Raw genomic sequence first — 8,109 nt, 5'->3', positions numbered from 1 at the left:
AGTCCATGCAATAAAATATCATAATTCACTACTTGAGTTATGTTCACTAATTGACAACATATATATTTAAATATAATGAAAAAGATAAAAAAGAGAAGATATATACTGAGATAGAGTTGGTGAAGCAGAGTGAGTAAGATGCAGCACAATTTTTGTGTGTTCATAATAACTTTGCCACATTAACTAGTTTAATAAGCAACACCTCAGAGCTTAGCGTTGCTGCTGCAGCATCATCCATCAGCTTTTGCATTGAATAAGAATGCAGCTTTTGGTGTCAGAAAATAGCATCCTATTCTATTCTATCCTCATTATGTATCTGAGTCCAAAATTATCTCAAAGTTCAAAGCCTATTCCTGATTTCAGGGCCACATCAAGATCAACGCTCTATATCCCTCTTTCCATATAAGTCACTGTCACACATTACCCCAAAAAGGTAAAACGCCGTTGCCGGGGATCGAACCCGGGTCGTCCGCGTGACAGGCGGAAATACTTACCACTATACTACAACGACTTTGTTGATAAAGTTGGTTATCCTATAAATTATCATATTATGTTCTCATGCGAGAGCAAACTCGATGACACAGAAGCGTTAGGAGCGCACTTTTCTTGTCGAGTAGAAGCCCACTTGGACACACAAATTTTGGATTAAAAAGGCACCAGGTTGAATGCAGCTGGGTTTTGGTTTGCTTGGGTTTGTCCTGCCCAAACCATGTCCAAAAAGAGCACCAAGGTTTTCTTGTTACAGATATGTTGTATGTAGGATATTTACAAAAAGGCTTTGATATGACTTTTTCATCTTAAAGGCTGACATGACCAAAAAACTCACTGGCTGAGGCATGTGTAAGAGTGCCTGATGTATTGGCCTCTTAAATAGCCAAGAGGGTTCGATACCTAACACGAGTTAGCTTGTAGTTGAAATTAGTGTGCGAGTGAGTGGGGCTGTGTGTATATGACAAAAAGAAAATTAGTGTTTTCTAGTTTTCATTGTTTCACATTGTAGTTTAAATAATCTGCAGCAGGGTTTATTGTTCTACGGCTATCTTATACAAGTAGTAATTTATTGGACAACGATAAACTCTTAAATAGAACTCCAATTTATAACAAATTAATTTTTAGTCTGCTGAACTATAGAACACCGTGAAAAACCAAAAGAGTTTGGAAATAAAGTTTGTAAATTTTGATTGGCTAATACACTAATACTTGCTACTAAGGGTAGAAAAGGTCGAGCCGAGCGGAACTTTAGCTTTGACGAGCTTAGTCCATGTGGTAAATAGATGGCCAAACTTAAGCCTGTTACTTTTCATAGGCTTTTTTTCAGATTCGGTCCCTATCTATTTAAAGTCCGACAAACCCACGAACCTATTTAAAAAGTTCATTTTATGAATTAGAATTCAAAACAATATACTTAAAAAACCAAAATTATTAAATGTATTCTAAAATGTCATGTACTATAACCATATAATCCATAAACTTTTTTTTTTAACAAAAAGATTATAGTTCTTTTTTTTTCAAGATAGTTAATTTTATTTCCAAAGAAATAATCGGTCCAAATTTGGACTACACCAAGGAAGTGGAATTGTAAAGATCCAACTAAAATATCTAAAGACAACCTAAAAAACGGGAAAGTTCATGGAGTTCATTCACTGCAGCTCGCGCTTCTTCAGCAACCAGGGAGGAGGCTTCCTTCTTCCTTCGAAGATGTGCTCGTTGCGAGCTCACCAAAAGTGCCAAGTCACGGTCGCTGCCAGCTCTGTCTTCTTATGACCGTTTCTATTTCTGCAAAGATCATCCATTAATCGAAGCCACCATTTCCATGGATCGTCGTTCTGCGGTAGGGCTGGGAGCTGGGCTGCTTGCCATGCTTCTTGCGTATCCGGGCACGACCATAGACAATAGAAGGTGGATTCAACTTCTTTATCACAGCAATGGCAGATTGGAGAGATAGTGAGAATTCTGGAATTTAGCATCTGCTTCACAGGTAATCCTTCATGCAATACTTTTCATAGAAAATTTTTTATTTTCGGTTGTGTTCTGAGATTCCAAATTGATTTCTATAGCTGTTTGTTCCTGCATTATTCTAGCAAAAATTCAACTGGTGGCTGGAATAATTGAAATGCTACTCGGTACCCAGAGGCTACTATATACGATTCCTTCTTCTCTTTCATCCAAGTAATCTCATCCTCTTCTTGAATTGGTGTATTAAGAATTGCTGTGGCTATTTAAGAGTTGTATACTTCTATGATCAGTGCTTGATTCCAAGTTCTGTTTGGTAACATGAGGTTAGAGACCTATATTGGGTTGCGCTCTAGAGTAGAATTATTGATAGGTGTTATAGCCATACACTCCTTCACCCATGAGTCCTCCTTAATGCTGATTGAAATACATCTGCCTACTTTCCATAGGATTTCTTTTTCAAAAATTTTCCGGCCTTCTAATACACTTCTCCATCCCCAAGAAAGGTTGTTGCCAATCCCAGCTTTAAGAAAGTTTGTTGATGGAAAATATTTGCTTCGATACACCTTGTGTATCATAGAGTTAGCTATAGTTAAAAGCCTCCAACCTTGCTTAGCTAGCTGGTGCGGGACTAAGAATGCCCACAGCTTAACCGGCAAGTGCACCGGGTCATCCAAGTAATACCTCAGGTGAGTGAGGGTCGATCCCACGAGGATTGTTGGACTAAGCAAGCAATGGTTATCAAGTTGGACTTAGTTAGGCGAATCAGAAAAGGGTTTGGTGAGTTAAAATCGCATAAAATAATAAATAAGTAATTAAAGAAAAGCAATTAAAAGTTTGATGTGAAAACAGTATGAGAAAACAGTTAAGGCTTCAGAGATGTTTATCTTTTCGAATTAAAGTTTCTTACCAACTATTTTAACAATGAATGATCTATTCTATGGCAAACCATAAATGTCTAAACCCTAATCTCTTAGTGATTTAGCCTCCTCTAACCTCCATTAACCGCCACTCTCGTGGTCACTTAATTCTGATTAGATGGTGAAGTTCAGAAAACTAGTTTAGCACCACAAAAACCATAATTGCCCAAGACTAACAGGATTATATGTCACATATCCAAATTAGTTCATGCAATTAGCGATTTTAGAGGAATTTGTTTTCAAGCTGTAGTTCAAGCGAGATAACTCTCTCGAGAATCACAAAAAACTCATGTAGAAAAAGGTCATACTCTCGTTCCACCCAGTTCATAAGTTTAAGAACGAAAACAATCCTTAGAATTGAATCAAACATAAATAAAAATAGAAGAATAATAGTTCTAATCCATAGAAATAAATAGAACTCCTAATCTTAACCAAGAGTTTTAATTGCTCATGACGTACAGAGAAACAGGGTTCTGAAAACGTACGGGAGAGAAAAGATAATGTTCGAACCCTTAATTAGGGTTAATCTCTTCCCTTTTATACTAACCTAATTTGATACGAAAAAATAAAATAAAATAATAAATTCTAAACCTAAAAGATATTGTTTGTAATTAAAAAATAAAATAAAACTAAAAAGTGCTAAATCCACTTGAGAGGCCTAACTAAGTGTGATTCGGACTGGCTGCTGGCAAGAAACGCCAGATTGGGCGTGAAACGCCCTAGGGGGAGTAAAACTCGTGCATGCTGAGGTCCTTTGCTAGCGCTAAACGCCAGTTGGCCGTTTAGCGCCCAGGGGGTGCTGCAAGCTTTCTTCTTTTTAGCTCCAAATTCTGCAAATTGCTCTAAATTTCACCTGAAATCATAAAAATACCAAAATAACTCAAAGTAGCTTCCAAAAGGAATTTTTGCACTAAAGTCAAGTAAAATTAAATAAAATCTAACTAAAAACAACTAGAAAATACTATGAAAAGGGTATAAGATGCTCACGCATCACAACCCCTCATAGTGAACTTCTTTCCTGTACTCTTATGAATCAGCTCAACATGCTCCAAAGACAGGATTCTGTTCACAGTATGTGTTATGACTGGACTTCTTGTGAAGACTACTCTCATTCCAGGTGAGAAGTCCTCTGTAGGAATCTTATTGTTCCTCCAGCCTTTGGGTACTTTCTTTTTGTGGCATTCTCCATCTTTGGTGGGTGGTGAATGTCCGACACGAATTGTATGGCTTTCCACCAGGTGGGAAGGCTTAAGCACTGAGCTCTACATGGAAGTACCTCCTTTGTCAGAGAGTGGTTGAGGTTTAAAAATCTTGAACAACAAATAGTCCTCATGCATCTTAGGACCAACTCTCTTCTCTCCAAATCGATCAGGGCTCTCCCAGTAGTTAGGAATGGTCTTCCTAAGATGGTGGAGTCGTCTGTATCCTCTCCCATATCAACTATCACAAAGTCTTTGGTCAACATCGCAGTTTCATCTCCTTTCAAGGCCTTTTTCTCAAATAGTACGCTTTTCAAACAGGCCATATAGGGAGGCATCTTCTCCAACACCTCAGCAAAAGGAATATTGATTTACAACTTTTTAAAGATTTCCAAGAATTGAGTGAGTTGCTCATCCTTGGTCTCCTCTTGCAGTCCCTGAGGGTGTTGTACTTCAGGCTCTTGTGCCACTAATGGGGCGTGTATCAATGCTTTTCCAGCTTCTCCTTGAGCCTTTTTCTCCTTCAAATCCTTAGCAGCATGCATCTCTTTAGGATCGCCCTTCTTGTCCATTTTGAGGGCCTTGCGCTCTTCCCTTGGATTTGCCTCTGTGTTGCTTGGAAGATTGTTGGAAGGTCTCTCAGGTATCCTCTTGCCCAACTGACTAACTTGTACTTCCAAGTTCTAAATTGAAGCTCTTGTCTCTTGCATAAAGCTGTGGGTGGTCTTGGAAAGCTCAGAGACTATTGTGGTTAGGTTAGAATTGTCTTGGCTCTGAGAGGGTCCTTAGTGTTGCTGAGAGGGTTGGAACTGACGTGTGTTGAACCTATTCTGATTGGTTCCAACCCGATTGTTGTTGAATCTTTGTTGGGGCTTCTGAGGTTGCTCTCTCGACCCAAAGTTATGGTGATTCCTCCATCTTTGATTGAATGAATTCGAATATAGGTCATTATTGGGATTTCTAGAGAAATTTCCCATGTAATTTACTTGCTCAGTGGTGGTTTAAGCATATCCATAAGCGTCCCCTTGGTTGTAGCTCCCAGTCATGTCATAAGATGCATCTTGAGTATTGACTGCCGAGACTTTTATCCTTGTCAAGTGCTGAGAAATCATGCTAATTTGCCAAGAGAAGATCTTGTTCTGAGCCAAGATGGCGTCCAGTGTATCCACCTCCAAGACTCATTTCTTCTGAGTAGTCCCAGTATTCACAGGGTTCCTCTCAAACGTGTATAGATATTGGTTGTTAGCAACCATCTCTATAAGCTCATTGGCCTCTTCGAGTGTTGTCTTCATATGCAAGGAACCACCTGCAGAGTTGTCCAGCGACATCTTGGCCATCTCATAGAGGCCATCATAAAAGATCTGCAGCCTTGTCCACTCTGGGAACATGTCAGGGGGACACTTCCTGATCATCAGCTTGAATCTCTCTCAGGCCTCATAGAAGGATTCTTCATCTCTCTGTCTAAATGTCTAGACATCCACCCTAAGCTTAGTCAGCTTCTGAGGTAGAAAAAATTTGGTCAGAAATCCATTGACCACCTTGTCTCACGTGTCCAGGCTCTCCTTGGACTGAGAGTCAAGCCACTGCTTTGCCCTATCCCTCACAAAAAATGGGAAGAACACGAGCTTGTAAACATCAGGGTTCACTCCGTTTGTCTTTACAGTGTCACAGATCTACAGGAATTTGGAGATGAATAAGTTGGAGTCTTCCTGCAGGAGTCCATAAAACTGGCAGTTCTGTTTCACAAGAGTGATCAACTGTGGCTTCAGCTCAAAATTATTAGCACCAATAGTAGGTACTGAAATACTACGCCCATAAAAGTCAGGAGTGGGGGCAGTGTAAGAGCTCAGAGTCCTCCTTGCATGCTCATTAGCATTCGTATTTTCTCCATTAGGGTCCATGGTGAGCTCTTTAGCTTCCTTCTCAAAAGTTTCCTTGAAATTCTCTCTGGCTTTGTAAGATTTGGTTTGTTGTAAGCACCGCCTAAAGGTCTTCTCAGGTTCAGGATCAAACTCAAGAAGGGGTTCTTTATCCCCATTCCTACTCATAAACAAACAAGAAACACAGAAAAAGTGGAAGTCTCTATGTCAGAGTATAGAGAACTCCCAGTGGGATATCCTATATAAAAATAAAATAAAATAAAATAAGCAATTAATCTAAAAATTTAAAAAATAAAAAATAAAAAGCTACCCTAAAAATTTCAAAAACTTAAAAAGAAAAAAACTCTAAAAATTTCGAAATTAAAAAGAAAGGAAAAACACTAACGGGACACCAAACTTAAAATCAGAAATTAAAGAAAAATAAATAAAGCAAAATTCAAAAAATAAAGCAAAAATAAATAAAAGTTAAAATAAAAAATAAAAAAAAGTAAATAAACAAACCTAAGAAAAATACCTAATCTAAGCAACAAGACAACTGGTAGTTGTCAATCACAAACAATCCCCGACAACCGCGCCAAAAACTTTGTGCGCGAATTAGGATTTCACACAGCTTAACCGGCAATTGCACCGGGTCATTGATAAACCACTATTTTATGGTTTATATTGTGTTTAATTGTGTGATTTTATCATGATCTTTACCCACTTATTCATTAAATAAGCATGCATTTATAATTCCTTCCTAAAGTTATTGCATGATTGAAAACTTGCTTCCTAGAGACTTTTAATTATGTATTTTATTTCTCTTTTATTCCATTCGATGCCGTGATCTGTGTGTTAAGTGTTTCAGGCTTTATAGGGCACGAAGGAGTTGGAGATTGGAAAGGAGGCTTGCAAAAATGGAAGGAACACAAGGAATTGAGGAGATGACCAGCGAGAAGTGACGCGGCCGCATGGATGACGCGACCGCGCGAAGAAGAGGAAATCGCAGTGACGCGGCCGCATGGATGACGCATCCGCATGACATACGCGATCTGCATAATCTGTAGAATTGCTGAGGGCGATTTCGGGCCTTATTTTGACCCAGTCTTCGGCCCAGAAAAGCAGACTAGAGCCAGAGAACATGCAGAAACCGACAACAACATTCATTCCGCATAGTTTTAGTTTTTTTAGATCTAGTTTTTCCTCTCCTCTAGGTTTTCTCTCTACACATTCATAGTTTTTAGGATTTGTTATGTTCATTGTTTTGCATTGGGATATTGAGAAGAGTTATTGCCTCATCAAGACTTCGACATTCTAGTTCGTTCTCTTTACTTGTCTCTTACTCTTCCATGTTCCTTAATTTACTTAATTTTACCATTGGATTATTTTAGCATTTATTAAATACAAGAATTACTTTTTATTTTCAATTAATCCTTTGATCATTATTTATCATGTCTTTCTTTAATTCCCTTTCTTATATTATGAATTTCACATTGACAATGAGCGAGTAGTTCCCTAACTTGATGGGGAGTTGATTGAAAGAAACCCTTGAGTTGGGATGCTCAAGAGAAAGATTGTAATTGGGTTTATTGTTGGATTGCTCTCTAGTCATTAACACCAATCCTCCCAAGAGCGGATTAGAACTTGTGGATAGAACAGCATTCCAACTCGTTTGACTTTTCCTTACTTAGTGAGGGACAACTAAACAGAATAATCCCCAATTATCAATTAGTCTTGAGAGTACTGCAACAAGAATAGGGCTTCCAACTAATCAACTCCCAGTCAAGGTTTTTATTTAAATTTATATATAAAATCTCTAATTTAATTTTCTGCCATTCAACTCAAATCTTTTTGAAACCATCTGATTAATAAAATAGCACACTTTTCTGCAACTCGTTGGGAGACGACCTGGGATTCATACTCCCAGTATTTTAGTTTTAATTTCTGTGACACCCTTCTAAATTGATGAGCGCATTTCTGGTTGGTTGAAAACTATACTTGCAACGCATATTTTATAATCATTCTTAACTCGCCAATATCCGCTCGCATCAATTTTTGGCGCCGTTGCCGGGGAGTTGCAATAGAGTGCTAAAGTTATTAATTGGATTTTATTTATTTACATTTTATTTTATTTTGCTACTATGAGCTGCTTGTTTCTTTTGTTAGATGACACGTTCG

General features: G+C 38.3%; 1 non-coding gene across 1 annotated transcript; it reads right to left on the bottom strand.

The window, feature by feature from the left end:
* Positions 1-439: 439 nt before the first annotated feature.
* Positions 440-511, bottom strand: TRNAD-GUC (transfer RNA aspartic acid (anticodon GUC)). Its single transcript has one exon. It is a non-coding gene; the product is annotated as a tRNA-Asp (tRNA).
* Positions 512-8,109: the final 7,598 nt, after the last annotated feature.

The sequence above is a fragment of the Arachis ipaensis genome, chromosome B9, assembly GCF_059453495.1.
Source record: "Arachis ipaensis isolate K30076 ecotype BB chromosome B9, ASM5945349v1, whole genome shotgun sequence".
NCBI lineage: Eukaryota > Viridiplantae > Streptophyta > Magnoliopsida > Fabales > Fabaceae > Arachis > Arachis ipaensis.
The sequence above is the reverse complement of the archived record's forward strand: the minus strand, read 5'-3'. Positions and strand labels throughout refer to the sequence as shown.